Raw genomic sequence first — 13,590 nt, 5'->3', positions numbered from 1 at the left:
GCTGATGTCTTTCAGTGTATCACATAAGCAATAAGGGGTCTGTATGCATATCCACGGAGTTGTTGTACACCTATAATGAATGCCCATTATTGACAGAATGTGTTGTGTTTGAACATGTCTGAAATATGCCCCACGCATGAACCCTCGCTCACACTATTCTATAGAAACTGTCATGTGTGTTTGTGTGACACTGATGACCTAGGGCACAGATCACTACAGTGGCTGGACTTGTCACATACATACATATGTGACCTAAGGTCTGAGAAGCAGCAGCATCAACTGTCAATGGTAACAGATGTATTCATGTTGAAAGCAAGCTTCACACCTATGAGGTGATTAAGGTCACATGTACATATATGTCTTTGCCACAGTTACCAGTTCAGGTCACATGTACATATGTGTATTTGCCACACAGATACCTGAAGTGTGCAATGCACATACTGTTGTTTTACTAATATGTCATACAGTAGTAAAAACAAAACCCATAACACATTGATCAACAGTGTCACACACACACACTTAGCAATTGCAGGATTCAAACCCCTACCTAACTATGTTATGATACGCATTACCAAAATGCACTATATGCTTTACTGGGAGTTTTAATTTCCACTGCTGTATTTCTGGGATTCTGACATCATCAGACTTGCCAAAGAGGAATTTTCCTCTTTTAATGTGTTTTGCCAGTCTCCAAAAAGGCCAGTCCTCTCAAAGGGAAATCACACACACACACTCAGCAATTGCAGGATTCAAAACCCTACCTAACTATGTTACGATACTAGAGAGATACACATTAACATGACATGCTATATGCTTTACTGGGAGTTTTCTTTTCCACTGCTGTATTTGTGGGATACTGACATCATCAGACTTGCCAAAGAGGAATTTACCTCTTTTAATGTGTTTTGCCAGAGAGATATGCATTAACATAACGCGCTATATGCTTCAATGGGTGGTTTATTTTCTCCTGCTATATTTGCAGGATGCTGACATCATCACACTGGACATGGTAATGTGTGTGCACTTTGTTTTATGCAATCCCAAGGATGAAACATGTGGGTCAGCAGGTGTTAACAGCTTGAACAGGACTCCACAATTCTTAGATTGCGTGATCTCTCTGTGGACAAATTGCCATTCTTTCATATGACAATACATATTTATGCACAGATTGTTGATTTTATGGATGTGACATGTGTCTGGGATATTGATAAAGGGCTATTCAAAGTCTATGTGGGACGTGTGTAGTTCCTTTCAGTGATGTATGTCCTGGGTGGCTGCCTTGCAAACAGTCTAGAAGGTTTGGGAACCATGATCTACCCATGAACATACCACAGTTGGTAGTGTTGTGTGTTTGTCGGCTTCCAATAGCTCTGTTTATGACTTCAATCATGATGGACTCCATGGCCTTGCAGTTCAGACTTCATAGGCTTATAGGACTATAGTTCCCATGGTCTGTTGTGCACCAACACTTGTGGGGTGTGCCATATGTTGCTGTAACACATTCAACAGTTTCAGATCCTGTAGAGAGGGTGAGGGTCTGTTTGTTCTGTAGTTCACTTATGACACATATAGGGAAACAATGTTATCCAATTGATGCCACACTTTCGGCTTTGGAGGAGCTGTTTACCCATTCTACATGTGATATCTCCTGGTATGATGATAGGTCCTTTTGTCAGTGGGAGGTGGGTATGTATATATGGGCCTGTCTGACAGGATGTCAGCATTGTCAGTCAGGTACAGTTGTCCCTGACTCAGGATATATATGAGTGTAGATTGCTATTTATGACATAGCTGAAGAAGGTGTCATGGTTCTGTCTGTACTCCTTCGCAGTTAATCTTTCCAAAACACCGACAAACCTGACCACTAAACCCCTGTTATACTCTTTTACACACTTAACACCCTACTGATCTTTTGTGATCAGTCAACAGAGTACGTCATCAAAATATCCTGGCATGTCCAAAGGTCGGTTTCGTGTGTACTCTCCAGTACAGCTGGTGAATATTGGAATTTTGATGCAATGTTACAACTGCCTTATGTACACAGACAACCTTCTCCTTCTACCAACAAACGTAGATATATGTGAGAGATGCAACTATATAGACAAACAGGAGGCTGAGCTCTCTCAACCCGTGACTGGCACAGTTTATCAGGTGATGAAGGTAACCACACACACCACAAATCCAGTCTCACATAGACCTATAGCGACAGCAAACAAAATACATTACCACACAAAAACATACATGGAGGCTCTAAATAAACTCTGCCTAAGCAGCAGAGACTTCCAAAGCAGACACCCAAACAACTGCTACCCCACAATAATACCCACATATCACATAGTTCACAAAGTCAGTGTGCCGCACAGTCACTGCCCTTATGGCTAAACAACACACCTAATCCACCTGTAATAGGTGACTCTTATTGTCAGACACACTGATGTCCCACTCACCAGGCTGAACAAGGAGAAGGTCACTTTGAGCTGTCTGTCAGGTGGCAGGATCCGCCACATAACACATGTACTCAGGTCACTCCAAAGCAAGTACAAATATGGCTCCATTATTGTCCATGCTGCTGTTAATAACCTCAGATGTTCCTCCCTGGACTACATGACAAGAGACATAGAGGAGCTCTCTCATCATGTAGCCCAGGCCAGTATGACCCTGACCTTGTGTAGCATCCTACCCTCACCAAGAATTATGTCACAGTATGCAGACAGAATGATCACTTTTAACGGTTGGCTAACACATTGGTGTCATTCAAAGGGGATCCAGTGTCTGTCAGCCTGGGATGACATGCTCAACATGCCACGTAGCTTCGCTATGGACGGCTTGCACCTGTCACCCCTAGAGTTTCAAATACTGGCTAAGGCTCTTGCCACCCCCATAGTGGCTTTTTTAAGTGAGCCTCAAAATACAAACTCACATCCATAGACATTACAAGGTAAAATAAACTAAGGGTAATGCTGATCAACACCAGATGTCTAACCCTCAAAATGCATGCACTCAGGACTCTCCTCAGTATGCAGAATGTCAATATCTGTGCAGTAACAGACACCTGGTTCAGGCTCCCAAAAGCACACCAGCACTACCAGGTTATACTTCATACATTGTTTTTCGGCTACAAGACTTGGACCGGCCAACAAAAATAGGGGGAGTATCCATATACATCAAAGATACACACACCTCCAGGTTAGTAGCACTGCACAAAGCATGGGAGACCATACATGTGCAACTAACAGTGGGCAAAACTGCCTTTCAGTTTGTAGCCTGCTACAGACCACCCTCCAGAACTCAGGAACACTACTCGGTATTCCTGGGAACACTGGATCATTCGAAGGTCTCTCCAAACACCATTATATTGGGTGACTTCAACTACCCAAACATTGACTGGGAATACTACTCAAGCACCAACACCCTCATCCAACAGTTGCTAGGATTTATAAACTCAAATGCTATGGCAAAACTGGTCACCACACCCACAAGAGGGGAAAACATATTGTACCTGATCATCACCAACATGGGGACACTATGTTCCACACCAGAGGTATACCCCTCACTGGTAAGGTCAGACCATACATTTATCTCACTGGACATACATATCCTGTCCCCACCCCCATCCTATGTAAACTTGGTGAAGAACTTCTCAAAAGCAAATGTCTCACTTCCCCAAACCAAGCTGGTATCCGTCAAATATGGCTCAGACCACTGAATCCTTTACAAATGCATTCTATGGACACCTCCTGGAATGCATGGATTGTGCTATCCCAAATAACAACAAGACTCACTCCTCCAAAGGCAGGGGACCTGTCTGGTGGACCCGGGCCATTAATAAGCTATACAACAAAAGGAGGAGGCTACTACATGATAGAGCACATTCCCAAAAAGGGAAGGCATCTCTGATCAGTACTAGCAAAAAGCTACGATCACTCATTAATTCATCTAAGGCCCACTTCTAATGGAAACTTGCACCAGACACTAAGGACAATCACAAGGCCTTCTTTAGTTATGTCAGGAACTTGGGTGGAAACTCCCAGATATGCTGTGAGTTACTGCATAATGACAAAAGATACACTGAACCCACAGACATTGCCAACATCCTGGCAAACAGGTTCAGTGCAAATGTCCCCCCCATCCCCCCTAAAGAGCAAACGTCCATCCCAACAGAGTGTAGCCTCCCTGACATCACAGATGAACAGGTGCCCTCTCCAAAGCAGACAACACAGCATCAATGGGACCGGACGGTGTCCCGGCCTGCATCTTACACGAGCTTCATGACAAACGTAACCCTCACGTTAAGTCACTGTTCAATACCAGAGTTACTAAAGGATATGTACCCAAGGAATGGCGTACAGCAACAGTGGTCCCGCTCCACAGAGGTGGTGCCAAAACAGACCCCAGAAAATATCGCCCTATAAGCCTAACTAGCCTGGTCTGCAAAGCTATGGAGCGTATCATCATGGAAATCATACATATAGACATCGGGAACCTACAGACACTGGATACTACACAATTCAGCTTTGTTGTGGGCAGATCTTGCATCTTGAACCTGTTTGACTTCTTTAAACGGTTACCAGGTCCATAGACATAGGGAAGGTTGTCCACACAGCCTACCTGGACCTCGCAGAACACTTCAACACAATACCACACTCGGGCATTATACATAAGCTCGCCAGCTTCGATATTGACATATATGTCACAAGATGGATTGCTAACTGGATCACGGATAGCACCCACATGGTCAGTATTGCAGATGCCATGTCTGACTATACACCAGTTACACGTGGCATCCAACAAGGCTCAGTCCTGGGACCTCTCTTGTTCAGTATATATTTCTCTGATGTACAGGCTAACACAGGAGGAATATGGCTGACCATGTTCTCAGATGACTGCAAACTAGGTGCCATAATCAACTATCCAGCTGGCACAAGCATCCTCAAAAAGGGTCTCACAGAGATGGATAACTGGTGCCAGAGCCATGGCCTACAGCTAACTGCCATTAGATGCATAGTCATCCCCTTTGGGAATAACAACCTGCCCACACATTACCACATAGGTGGTAATCCATCACATACGGTAGGTGTTATTAGAGATTTGGGGACACGAGTAGTTAGTACTCTCGCCTTTGACAATCACATTGCCAATGTGGTTAGACAGACCTTCTATATAGTCCACCTTATCCCATAAGGATTCACATCTGGATCAAGTGAGGTCATTGTGCCCCTCTACTCATCAGGCCCATGCTTGGATACAATGCCCCATTCTGGATGTACCTTACCCGACACCTGCAGCAACTGTAATGGCCACAAAAGTACCTCACCAAGTAGATCTAAGGACTTACACAGATGCCCTACGCAGTTTGGCTAAAGTAACCACAGCTATACTCAGTCGCTTACTGCCTACTCGGATACAATCTGTGCCTGTTGTTTAAAGCCATGTCCAAACCAGAATTAATGGACATGCTCCACCTCAGGATATCCGAATCCCTTAGAGCTACACGCTCCAGGGACGTAAACCTAAGCACAGATATTAATAGGACATGTTGGAGGGACAGATTCCTATCCCAGAGGCTCCATTCACTCTGGAATGAGATCCCAGTCCCACATACGCAGAGCCCCCCACTGACCACCTACAGGAGACATCTTGACAAGTGGATGGGTGATCGTATGTTTACCCCTGGGATATCTTCAGGGTCCCTGCTAGACAGAGGCACAATAAACTAAACGTAAATGGGCTATCTTGTGTGACCTACTATGCACAGGCACAGTCTACTAATCTAACAGGGTTGCAAAAGCAAACACACTCTGGCTAGGCTTATACATGCCCTAGGGCAAATAGCCTAGTTTCAACCTCTGAACCTATGATAATGTTTGGTATGCACATTGTTTATTGATGATACTGATTGCAGGTTTTGTTTCTTCTTTGCTTTCCCACTTTCTATGAACAACCTAAGTATCTGCAGAACATATTTGATTAAGACAAGGTTCCACTATATTATATATGTGTCTGTTGTCATATAACTGTGTGCACAAGGTGGATTGGTGAATTGTGAGAGGTTTCTGGGTTAACACATGCAACTGCCGGATATGTGTGGCCCACTGCTGTACTCAGACATGGCCTAAGTGTGTAAGCATGCCCAGTTCGGCCTTTCAGTGTTTTGTTGCCTGACATTTGTCTCATTTATTCAAGTGTGTGAGCATGCCCAGTATGACCTTTCAGTATGTTGCTGTCTGAGGTCCACTACATTTGTTGATATGTGCGAACATGACCAATATTAAAATTTATACTATATGTGTGTTGAAAATCAGGTTTTATTCTTACTGTAGGGCTCACCTTTGTGTCATAACTCGACAGGGATTATGCTGTGCCTGCAGGATTTCCATGAGATACTTTGCATAGACTTATCAACATTTCTTCATACAGGCTGACCACTGACATACTGTCATGGTTTAGTGGTTCAGTGCTATGACTATAGTGCACAGTATCCTGGGTTCAAGGGCTGTCACTGCTTCATATTTTCATACTGGGCAGACCAGACTGCTTAAAGAGCAGTGAAGCTAATATGACCATGTTTACCTGCTTTTGCTGAACTATGTCTAACTTTGACCAAACTTGCACAACATTGCTCAATGTTAACCAACATTGCTGAACGCTGCCCAATATTGCTCAACATTGCTCAAAGTTGTGCTACTTAGTGTGTGTAATGTTGTTCACATACACTAAATAGTGGTAAAAGCTGTTTAGCACTGCTTTATATTGCTTAACACATGACAATCATGCCTCAGGTGGTGCTGCAGGGCTGCCTATGTCGGATGCACATATTATACTCCCTATACATGTTTGCTAACAGGTAGTATCAAGTTAGGCATCCCTTTTACTATATGTGCGAGTCAGAGAGAGGTATCATTTCCAGGGTTCCTACTGAGCCACTATGCGTTGCCTCTTTGCCAAGGACAAAGCATACTGGGCACGCCTCCTTCTGCCTACTGGGACAGGCTCAGGTTGTTCCTCCTCCGACTCATGCTCTGCCTGTGATGGCCTTGGCAGTGGAGGGGGGCTGTTTGGCCCGGCCCTATGCTGTTCCTGCTGCAGCTGTTTTCACAGGATCATATTATGTAGCATAGCACATACCATGACTATTTGGGTACATGTGGTTGGTGAGTAATGCAAGATGTGTCCAGGCACCGGAACCATGACTTGAGCAGCCCAAACACATGCTCGATTACATTTTGTGTTTGTGCGTGTGCCTCATTATGGCGTTCCTGTTCAGGTGTGTGTGCATTTCTGATGGATGTCATCAGCCACAGCTCCAGTGCATATCCAGCATCCCCCACTAGGTGACCATGAGGGATGTCCCCATTGGCAAATGTCTGGTACAGCTGTGTTAGATGCCAGATATGGGAATCATGGTAGCTTCCAGGGCAGCCAGCACACACATTCATTATTATGCCCTGGGCATCACACACAACCTGGCAGTTGAAGGAGGGGAAACCCTTGCAGTTATAGTAGACCCTATCCTGCTCACCAGCTGGTGCTTTGATGCATATGTGCATGCAGTCTATTGCACCCACTACCTCAGGGTATTCCACTATTTGTTGGAAAAGACGCATATTGCTGGCCAATACCTCATGGGAATTGGGGAAATATACATGATCACCGACATGTGCTGACATGGCATTCAGGAACTGGTGCAGTACCCTGGATGCTGATGCCTGTGAAATCCTCATCATATCACCAGTTGGTCTCTGGAAGGTACCTGTTGCTAGTATTCTTAGGCCAACACATACCTTGGTTTCGACTGGGATGGATTCCCCCCTGTTGGTTCTGTGTGTGAGGCATGGCCTGCACAGCTAAACAATTTGCTGCATGACGTCTCTGTCCACTCTATAGCGCTCCACTATCTCCAGCTCATGTAGCCACTGGTAGGTTACCCTGGGCCTGTACACTCTTCTCCATCTCCTCACTGTGGGTTGCTCAGCAGCATTCGCATTGTCACCACCCTCAGCATGTTGCATATGTCGCCTTATAACAGCAATGGCAGCCCCTAACATTTCTTCGTCTCAGTAAAGCTTTTTCAGTTTTCACTTCTATTAGCTTACTGCAGTGTTGCAGTGTCTCTGAGAAAAACATAGTGGAAAGTTGTTTGCTGAGTTTTAAGTGCTGGGCTAGTGTACTGCCTGTGTAATTGCCTGATTCTGATTGTTTTCTCCTGCTAGCTCTGCTAGTACTACCTGGTTAACTTCCTACTATTTGTTGTGCTTCCTTTTCACTTTCTGTTTCCTCAGGAGGGCAGCGCCAGCCACACAAGCGCAAACACGTGCACACCAGCTCACATGCGCGGACACATGCTTACACGGACTACAACTTGCTTATTCTTGCACACAGGCGCAAACGTGCTTACACAACTTTAACCGACCTTAGGCCGAACAAGGAGAAGGTCACGGTGAGCTGCCTGTCAGGCGCTAGGATCCACCATATAACACAAGCACTCAGGTCACTCCAAGGCAAGTACAAATATGACTCAGTCATTGTCCATGCTGGTGTGAATGACCTGAGACGTACCTCCCTGGACTACATGAAAAGAGACATAGAGGAGCTCTCTGAGCATGTAGCCCAGGCCGGTATGACCCTGACCTTGAGTAGGATCTTACCCTCACCAAGAATGATGCCGCAATATGAATACAAGATGATCAATTTCAACAATTGGCTTAAGTATTGGTGTCATTCAAAGGGTATCCAATGCCTGTCTGCCTGGGATGACATGCTCAACAAGCCACGATGCTTCGCTATGGACGGCTTGCACATGTCACCCCTGGGCTTTTGGATCTTGGCAAAGGCTCTTTCCACCCCCATAGTGCCTTTTTTAGGCAAGACTCAAAAGACAAACCCACCTCCATAGGTATCACAAGGGATAAGAAACTAAGAGTAAGGCTACTCAATGCCAGAAGTCTAAACCTCAAGATGCACACACTCGAAACTCTCCTTAGCATGAAGAACATCGATATCTGTGCAGTAACAGAAACCTGGTTCAAGGCTCCTGAGAGCACCCCAGCACTACCAGGTTATACCTCATACCATGTTTTTCGGCCCCAAAACTTAGACCGAACCACAAAAGGAGGGGGAGTATCAATATTCGTCAAAGATACCCACACCTCCAGGTTGGTGGCACAGCATGAAGCATCAGAGACTATCCATGTGCAACTAACAGTGGGTAAAACTGCCTTCCAGTTTATAGCCTGCTACAGATCACCCTTCCAAACCCAGGAACCCCACTCGGCCTTCCTGAGAACACTGGAAAATATGAAGGTCTCTCCAAACACCATTATATTGGGCGACTTCAACTACTCAAACATAGACTGGGAGCATTACTCTAGCTCCAACACCCTAGCCCAAAGGTTCCTAGAATTTATAAACTCAAATGCTATGGAACAACTTGTTGCACTCCCACAAGAGGGGAAAACATACTGGACCTGATCATCATCAACATGGGGACTCTATGCTCCAGACCAGAAGTGTATCCCTCACTGGTAAGATCAGACCATAAACTAATATCACTAGATAGTGACGTCCTGACCCCAGCCCCTGCCCAGAAAACCACAGTGAAAAACTTCTCTAAAGCAAATTTCACACTCCTCAAAACAGAGGTGGAATCCTTCAAAGCCCCTGGGACTGTGGAAAATATGGGCCAGACCGCAGAATTCTTTATAAACGCATTCTATGAACACCTTCAGGAATGCATGGATCATGCAATCCCAAATAAAACCAAGACCCAATCATCCAAAGTTAGGCGTCCTGTCTGGTGGACCCAGCCAGAAACAAACTATACAATAGAAGGAGGAAGCTACTATATGATAGAGCAAAATCCCAAAAAGGGAAGACATCTCTGATCAGTCTTAGCAAAAAACTACGGGCACTCATAAAATCATCTAAGGCCAGCTTCGAGAGAAAAATTGCACAGGACACTAAGGATAATCACAAGGCTATCTTTAGTTACGTTAGGAACCTGGGTGGGAATTCCCAGATATGCTCAGAATTAGTCCAAAATGACAAAAAATACACCAAACCCACAGACATTACCAACATCCTAGCTGACAGGTTCAGCGCAAACTTCTCCCCCCCTTCCCCACCAAAAGGGCAAATATCTATCCCAGCAGAGTGCTGCCCCCCTGACATCTCAGATGCTCAGGTAAGAGCCACCCTCTCCAAAGCAAAAAAACACAGCATCAATGGGACCAGACGGTGTCCCGGGCTGCGTCCTACATGAACTCCAAGAAGAACTAAACCCAAACATAAAACTACTGTTCAATCTCAGCCTTACTACAGGATATGTACCCAAAGAGTGGTGTACAGCAACAGTGGTCCCTATCCACAAAGGTGGTGCTTCAACAGATCCTGGAATCTATCGCCCCATAAGCTTGACTAGCTTGGTCTGCAAAGCTATGGAAAGGATCATCATGGACCTCATAAATAAAGATATTGGGGACCTACAGACACTGGATGCTACCCAGCTCGGCTTTGTTAAGGGAAGATCCTGCCTCTTAAACCTGGTTGATTTCTTTGAAACAGTCACCAAGGCCATTGACAAGGGGAAGGTGGTCCACACAGCCTACCTGGACCTTGCAAAAGCCTTCGATACAATACTCCACTCGGGCATTATAGATAAGCTCACCAGCTTAAATATAAACCCCTATGTCACTAGATGGGTTGCAAACTGGCTCAAGGACAGAACCCACATGGTTAGAATTGCTGGAGCCATGTCAGACTCCAAACCAGTTACAAGTGACGTCCCACAAGGCTCAGTCCTGGGATCTCTCTTGTTCGGTATATATTTCTCAGAGGTACAGGCTAACACAGAAGGACTGTGGCTGATCAAGTTCGCAGATGACTGCAAACTGGGTGCCATAATAGACTCTCCAGCCGACACAAGCATCATACAAAAGGGCCTCATAGAAACAGACAACTGGTGCCAGAGCCATGGCCTCAAGTTAAATGCCAAAAAGTGTATAGTCATCCCCTTTGGCAAAAACAAAGTGCCCACAAATTACCACATAGGTGGTAATCCATTAAGTACAGAAGAAGTAATTAGGGACCTGGGGACCCAAGTTGATAGCAATCTTTCATTTGACAACCACGTGGCCAAAGTGGTTAGAAAAACATTTTATATAGCCCACCTAATCATGAAGGGATTCACATCTAGATCAGGGTAGGTCATCGTGCCTCTTTACTCATCCCTCATCAGGCCCATAATTGAGTACAATGTCCCTTTTGGGATGTACCTTACCAGACACCTGTAACAACTGGAAAGACCCCAAAAGTACCTCACCAAGAGGATCAAGGGGCTCAAACAGATGCCATGTGCTGCCCAGTAAAAGAAACTCCAGCTTTACCCAGTGGCATACCGCCTGCTCAGAGGCGCTCTGTGCCTGATGTATAAAGCCATGTCCAACCCGGAATTAATGGACATGACGCATCTCAGAAAATCCAAATCCCATCGAGCTATGTGCTTGAGAGACTTCAACCTCAGCACTGAAATAAATAGGACATGCTGGAGGGACAGATTCATAACCCAGAGGCTCCCTTCACTCTGGAATAAAATCCCAGTCCAGGTTAGGCAGAGTCCCTCACTGACTCTCTTCAAGAGGAATCTTGATGAGTGGATGGGAGATAGTAGGTTTACCCCGGGTATCACTTTTGTGTCACTGTTAGACAGAGCCACAGTATACTAACCTTGAAAAAGGGCATAGAAAAATTAATTTAAAATGGGTGGCGAAAGCCAAACACACTCTGGCTAGGCTTATAAATGCCCTAGGGCAGATAGCATAGTATGAACCTATGAACCTATGAACCTTAGACATGCTTACTCCAGCTTACACGCACGCACACAGGTGCACACACGCGCACACAGTCTTACTCAGATGTACAGGCGCTCACCCGCGTGCGAACACATTGCAAGCACTTCTACAAGAATCTTTAGTGTTATCTATGACATACATCTTCAATTTCTTGCCTTTAGCTAGGGTACCTGTTGACACACCTCTTCCAGTGATGAGTAACTAACAGCAAACACATGCCACTCTGCTCCAATGAGCTTCACTTTCTTCATACATACCCCCCCTCATGATGTCACCTCTCTTCTACTCTGATACTCCCCTTATCCTACTCCTACATTCCACTAACTGTGCTCTTTTGCTATGCAAACTTGGGATTCACTATCTTTACCCTCATTTGCATAGGATTGCCTACTAATGCTTGGCTACATCTCTTAGACTGAGCTTCCACCCTTAACAACCTCTACTCGGTAGCTATGTTGTCTTTGGCCTGCCATTCCCTTGCATTGTATATTAGGAATTACAATAAAACCCACATTTGTGGATTTTAATTATTGGTTTTCTGGTTTTTAGAGCGCAGCGTGTGTGCGCGGTACTCCACTACACTTAAACATCGGCGATTGGGATAAAAAAAAATTATTTTAGTTTTATTTTGCATCGGTGAACATTGCCAATGGCTGAATTTTTGGCCACTGGCATGCTTCCTCAACTGGATGCATCCTTTTTTTGGAGATGTCATGGCTCCGTTTTGCTATTTGCAGAACCGTACTCAGTTGTCAACGGAGTACATTTTTGCAAATAACACTACTCTTACACAGACAGGTTCGGGTTTCCTGGAACACATATTTACCTCATTTGCATACCTTTCACCTGCAATTGAGGTAATTTGCATATCCTATCCCTATCCATGTAAGAGTCATTTTAGGAGCTCTGTTGCACGCCCCTACCGGCTGTTTCTGGATCGCTCGGCGGACATATTGGCTGCATGGAGTTTTACTCTACTCTTAGACTCCGTGCAAGCCTTCATGAATCCGGCCCATTGTTTTTCATGTATTTCTTCATATTGTTTATCTTGTTTTTTCTCATATTTGCTTCTTCAGAATTGTTACTCATATTGTTTAATTTTGGTACTTACTATGGAGCTTTTCCCCCCGGGCCTCCACTGAAAATGACCCTGTGCCCAGTCGGACTATCCTGGTAAACAAATGTAAAATAAAAAAAAAATAAAACAAAAATTAAAATAAACAATTATTATATTCTCTTATATTACTGCTGAGTAACCTCCCTCATACCAGAACTTAGATGCCCCACGAGAGTCTTGTAATCATCATCTGGATTTCCTAATAGTAAATCTTCTGGTTCTACAAAATCTTCCATGTCTTTTGCTTGTTGTTTGCAATAAGTTTTTAAAACCCCTGATCTAGACATAGACTCACCCTGCATAAAGAGGTCAACTCCTCTCTGATAGTCAGGGGTGACAACACAAGTTTTATATACAACCTGACCAACTAATAGCTGTTTTAACAACAATCAGCTAAAATCCTCCTTGCCTAATACATCAAGGCTCCTGTCTCTCATAAAGCAGCATTTGTATTTACCTTATGTAGTCAAAGAAAACATTTCTTGTTTATAATCACAGTTCTAGTCATGTATACTATACACAAATGCAGCACTATTTACAATATTTAGATTCAGTCACACTCTTTATTTAGCAAGACCCACTACACAGTCCTGATATATATATATATATATATATATATATATATAT

This window comes from Protopterus annectens, chromosome 4.part0 (genome assembly GCF_019279795.1).
Source record: "Protopterus annectens isolate FY-2018-M chromosome 4.part0, PAN1.0, whole genome shotgun sequence".
Taxonomy (NCBI): Eukaryota; Metazoa; Chordata; order Ceratodontiformes; family Protopteridae; genus Protopterus; species Protopterus annectens.
The sequence above is the reverse complement of the archived record's forward strand: the minus strand, read 5'-3'. Positions refer to the sequence as shown.